This window comes from Oryza glaberrima, chromosome 8 (genome assembly GCF_000147395.1).
Source record: "Oryza glaberrima chromosome 8, OglaRS2, whole genome shotgun sequence".
Taxonomy (NCBI): domain Eukaryota; kingdom Viridiplantae; phylum Streptophyta; class Magnoliopsida; order Poales; family Poaceae; genus Oryza; species Oryza glaberrima.
In genome coordinates this window covers 25269762-25275761 of record NC_068333.1, presented here as the reverse complement: position 1 = coordinate 25275761, position 6000 = coordinate 25269762, and positions in this window count along the sequence as shown.

Here is a 6000-nt window from a genome sequence, read left to right as displayed (position 1 = left end):
ATATCTCTAAGGAAACTAGAAAATGTCCTAATTAATAGATACAAATGCCCTTTTTAGGACTCCTATCCTTGTGTGGCAATAGCTATGAAGGGCTTCAACCGATCCGACAACGGTCGTGAGGCCATCTTCCCCTAGACTGGTTGCATCGGCTTACTTCGTCTGGTCCGGTGCTTAGCCGATATGTGACAGCTGATACTGTTTACAACCGATTCGTGTGGTAGCCAATGCTGCTAGTAACCGATGTGTATCCTGCTTTCTCAAATGAACTTCTCCCAAAATCGGCATCGTTTCTAACTTTTAATCTGGTCCATGGTATTACCAAATTTGGTCGTTAACAACACCACACCTCTCCTGCGCTGCGTCGCTCTCGCGCATGTGGAGAGCGAGACCGACAGCGGTCTCGCGTGCGCAAAGCGCGACACCGTGGGCCCACTGCGCTCTCCCACGCTTCGTCGCTCTCGTGCATGCGAAGAGCGAGATCATCACCGATCTCGCGCGTGCAAAGCGCGATACCGCGTGCCCACACTTCTCCCTGGCATCACGCTCGGTCTCGCGCTTTCGGATTACGAGACCGACCTCGGTCTCGCGTAGCGACAAAGCGAGAGGGATGGTTCTGCCCGCCGCACTCTCCCAAAATCGGCGATTTCTCCAAGTGGCGCTCTCGCCATACGAAAGAGTGATACCACTGCAATCTCGCTTTTCCCTTGCGCGATACCGCCAGTGTCGAAACATGAATTCGGCAATAATAAAAGGGGGAAGCACACGAGACCTAAAAGTGGATGGATGCGGAGACAAGGATTTAGACAGGTTCAGCCCCCTCAATGAGAGGTAATACCCTACTCCTGTTTGGGGATTTGAATCCGTCGGGTGTAGTATTGATCTACGATCAGGTGTGTTCATGCCCCCTAGTGGGCCTCCTGCCCACCTTATATAGGATGGGGGGCAGGATTACAAGATAGAAACCTTAACCAATACGGTACCGGTTTCCTAAATCTACTTTACAATCTTATTAAACCAGGACTTTAGGCCATTCCATAATATACAGGGAAACGTAATACCCAAGTCATGATCTGTTACATATTCCATAGATATAAGTTATTCCCTATAACCAGTCGGATAACCATGCCGTGTGGGTATGGGGTACCCATAATCTCCACAGTAGCCCCTGAGACCTTCACAGTCGAAAAGATAATCTTCTCTCGAACCAGATTACTCCAAAGCCAAGTGCTTCAATCATCTTTGCCATGGTCTCCCGAGAACTTTTACCAAATATGAAGACTGTGTAGAGCTGAAAAATAAAGTCAGGTGCATCGACTGGATGCACCTAATAGGTGTAGCCCCCGACTATGTGGTTAGCTGAACAAACTAAGCATATAGTCAAGGAATAAATAATCCAACCGAGTGGTTTTGATAATCATAAACCAAATGACTTGATATCAATATATAGCATATGCGGTGTGAATCCCCCAAATAACATGATCCAGGTGATATACCGACTGCTTTGTAAAATATGATGAGCGCAACCTAAAGTTGACTACATCACTGAAAATAAAACAGCTATAAAGAAGCTTATATGATGTGAATAAAAAATTTCCAAAGTATTGGGCACACACCATGCCCACACTGCTTTAACAGATGTGCTTAAGTCCCTAAAAGACACATGGTTTCACCACAACTGGAAATATATGGCATATGTGGTATGAAATCCGAGTAAATAAACTCATAAAGGATTTACCAACCGCCTGGAAAATGACCAAGATATATAATCAGCCTAAGCCATAATATTGGTCAATAAAAATGCACACTTACGTGGCAAAAAGCAATGATATTGTATCCAATCAATTGCTTAAAAACCCAAACAGCACCTTGACTTATATAAAAAAAGTCAGCGTGGCAGCTATATAAAGCTTTACTGTTTGACACCTTTTAAGATGCATTGTACCAACTCCTAAAAAGTTGAGTAACTGCGGTATAAAAGGATTTTAAGGTATTGGGCACTTGATCACGCGCACTTTATCCTAAGCAAAAAGTGCCTAAGTCCCTGAAAGAACGTGGCAGGCCACACCTGAAAATATGGGCTGCAGACATATTAGGCCTAGGCCAAAAAGTATGCCTTCGACACCCTTTAAAGGATGATGCATGTAATATGCTCCCGAGTAATAAATCTTCCGGGTGATATAGACCAAGTGTAGCTCATATGAATAGCTTCTGATCTGAGTGATTATCCCTTATGGGATACTCCAAAATAGATATAAAAATTTAATCCCGACTGGCGCAAGTATTTGGTTGATAGCCCTTACGGGGAATAATGATTGGTACAGTCTTCGAGCATAGAAAATAATCTCAGGACTACGAGTGCATGTTGCCTGTATCTAGAACAAAATCCAACTTGAAGGTATGATCCTTGTGTTTGAGTTGATAAGCCCCTGAGCATATATAGCTTGTCCTTTTGTCATAGTCAAAATTGTCCATTGGCAATAGCTGATGCAGTTGACATGAAGACAAGATGACGAACATGGGGATGATATCGCCCGTCAGAGGTGACGAAAATGTTGGTGGTGGTAAAAACAATGACACCCAGCGAAAGTGATGAAGTCGCATATAGGGATGGCAGTTTTGCCCACGGGTGTGGGTATCCGTGGATACCCGACCCGATGGGCATGGGCATGGGTGCAATATTTTGCCCGTGGGCACGCCCGCCCGACACCCGAGAACTTCACGGGCAATAATTGGGTAGTACTTTTTGCCCGTGGATAACCCATGCCCGACCCGATACCTATGTTTTACTAGCTAATTTTGGCCCACCTCTTAATTCCCATATCTCCTTCTCTTGGCCCATTTGGCCCATCAACCAAGGGCATATATATACTCAACTGAAACCCTAATCTAATTCCCCACTCCCCCCTCCTACCCCAATCACACAATGGCGGCGGCTGCGCAAGCAGGTAGTGGCGGCGCGGGCGGGCGCGAGCAGGCGACGGCGGCAGCGGTAGAGCAAGCAGGCGGCGACGTGAGCAGGCGGCGGCGGCGCGAGCAGGCGGCGACGCGGCCGGCGTGAGCAGGCGGCGGCGCGAGCAGGCGTAGCCAGCAGCGGCAAGCGGCGACGCGGGCCGGCTCGAGCAAGCGACGCAGGCAGGAGATAGCAGCAGCGCCGGCCGGCGTGTGTTGGTGTGTTGGTGAGGGCAGGTGATAGTGGTGGCGGCTCAGGGTGACGACGGCAACTGCGACGCCATGACTTAAGCGAGCCTCGCGGACACCGCCCGTGCTGCTGCCACTTGTATACCAGGGCGGAGGCGGTCCATGGCGGTGGCGCTCGCCGGAGAGAGCTGGACTGCAGCGCGGCAACGCACGGGCGAAGGAGACGGCGGTGCACGGGCACAGTGGGCACCCGTTGGGCATGCCCGTGCCTAACGGGCATGGGGTTTCGCCCGATAGGCTTTCCGGGCGTGGGTCGGGCACGGGCACGTGGGTCTCGGGCCGGGCATGGATTCGCTTTGCCCGTGCCCGACCCAACCCACTGCCATCCCTAGTCGCATAGACATGGAGGCGAAGAAACCAATCGGCAGCAGACAAGTCAGTCAGTAGTGAAGACGAAGACGAAGTCGGCGGCGACGGAGGCAGGCCGGCAATGAAGACGTAGACACGCATCAACAACGATGATAAAATCCAAAGATGAAGAAAATAGTCGGCGACAACAAACGCAACCGACAGTAATGACGATTAGCAGCAACAGAGATGATCGACTGTGATGACGAAGTTGCGCATCAACGGCAGCAGAGTAGGCAAAGCCGAAAAGGCATGGTAGAATGTTGATGAAGATGACGATGTCAATGATCCAGTCAATAGCGGTGTAACAGTGGAGGCGAAGACGTAGTCACCCCTTAGCAACCGCGGAGACGTCAGGGCCGATGAAGTAAAGGTGCTGGTGATAATGTCAGTGACAATAATCCATCAAGCTGTTGAGAAGATATCAAAGCTCGAGTAGTTTCCTTGATGCGAGCGTGTGCATAATGAAGATTGATGCAACACCCCTTGATTTATAAAGATGGCAGTAGAACTTGGTGTTATAGCTGTTGCAGATGCTTCACTTGGAGGAAAGTAGATGATGTTGTCCAACTCGTCGAAACTGAGCTGATTGGCTGATCACTCTGAACTCCCAGACATGTAGATTAAATCTCAAACTTGATATTTGAGAAATTTGGAGTAGATTGTGACGGCATGGAGAAGCCAAAATTGCCAGTGAAATAAATTGGAGTTGCTGAAGTAAAATGTCGGCTTTGAAGCGAAGACGAAAATAATAACTCCCAGAGTTGACTCGTTGGTTGATTAATTAATTGCTTCGGTTTGTCGAATTTTGAGTCTTGTATCTATGTAGCCCCCGACTCTTTGGTTAGTTGAGAAACAACTGAACATAGAGTCAAGAACTGTAGCTTGTAGTCGAGTAGCCATCTCTTGAGTGAATATATGCGTTGAGGATGTCTAAGTAAAAATCTTGAAAATTGGAGAACCACTTGTTGTAGTAGAATAGCATGGCGTTGAATCTGGAATTGAATGCCGAGATGTCGAGGCTCATGTAGACATCGTGGTTGGTGAAGTAGCAAAACTTGCAAAGTAGCGGCAATTGAGTTTGCCGGTGCAGAAGACAATGTAGATGAAGTCGCTCCACCATGGTGACAAAGTTGAATAGTCGTGATGAAGTGAATACAAGTCAGTGGCAACAGAAGCAAACCGGTAGCGAAGACGTGTAGTTGTGAAGATAGATACTCTAGTCGGTTGAGTGGCAGCATAATAGGCTAGCCATGAAAGCGAAGACACCATGGGCGGCGGCGAAGGCAAACCGGCGATGACGATGACGCCAGTCAATGATGACAAAGACGCACAGCGTGGAGGCGAACAAGCCAGTCGACGTCAGACAAAGCGGCCAGTAATGAAGATGATGTTGTCCATCAGTAGTGGTAGCAGCATAAATGAGCCGTAGAGGCGAAGGACACCAGTCAACAGCAGACGAGACGACTAGCGGTGAAGACGATAAGGCCAATCAACAGTGGCAGAATCATGTAGCCATGGAAGTGAAAAAACCAGTCGGCAGCAGACGTAGACAGCTTGCGTTGAAGATGATGACGCCTATTAGCGGTGGCGGCGACGTGGCCAACCGTGAAGACGATAGCACCAGTAGGCACCATACGAGGCGGCCGGTCGGTGAAGACGTAGACACCCAACAACGGCGGCATAATAGGCCAGCCGTGCAGGCGGAGACACCAGTTGGCGGCGGCGAAGGCAAGCCGGTGGTGAAGACGTAGACGCCCAACAACGGTGGTGTGACCAACCAACCGTATAGGCGAAGACACCAGTTGGCGGTGGACGAGGCGGCCGGTCGGTGAAGACAACGACGCCCAACAACGGTGGTGTGACCACCCAACCGTATAGGCGAGGACACCAGTCGGCGGCGACGACGGCAAGCCGGTGGTGATGTTCTGACTGATCCATTCTTGGAGCGTAGGAGATAAGCTTAAAGCCATGAATCCCTTTTATGCATATCTAGATCTGGATCTTGCAGAACAAACATATAGGATGAGTAGTATCTGATATAAATATAATACTTAAGGAAAATTCAAGTATTTTAAAATATATTTATAAATATGTATTGCTCCTCTTATCAATTTTGATTTCCCCGAGCGGATGACTCCTTACATTTAAACACTATGCCCGACTAGTCATAGCCCCCAAGCACTGGGAGTCGGCCTAGGCACTTCCCAAACATGCATACGAGTGACATGAGTTCGTCATTAATGGAACAAAGTTTCACGGATCAGAGTTTACTACTCGGGTACTTTTGCAATTGTTAAGAGCGGAAAATAGATTCATCTTATCTCTATGCTTTTGATTTATTCCGAATAATACTTAGCACCTTGTGTTACTCGGTCCATCCAACGAGCCCCCGGGTGCTAGGAATCGGCCCAAAGGCAACTATCCATCGACAAACCAAACGGAAAGCATAGG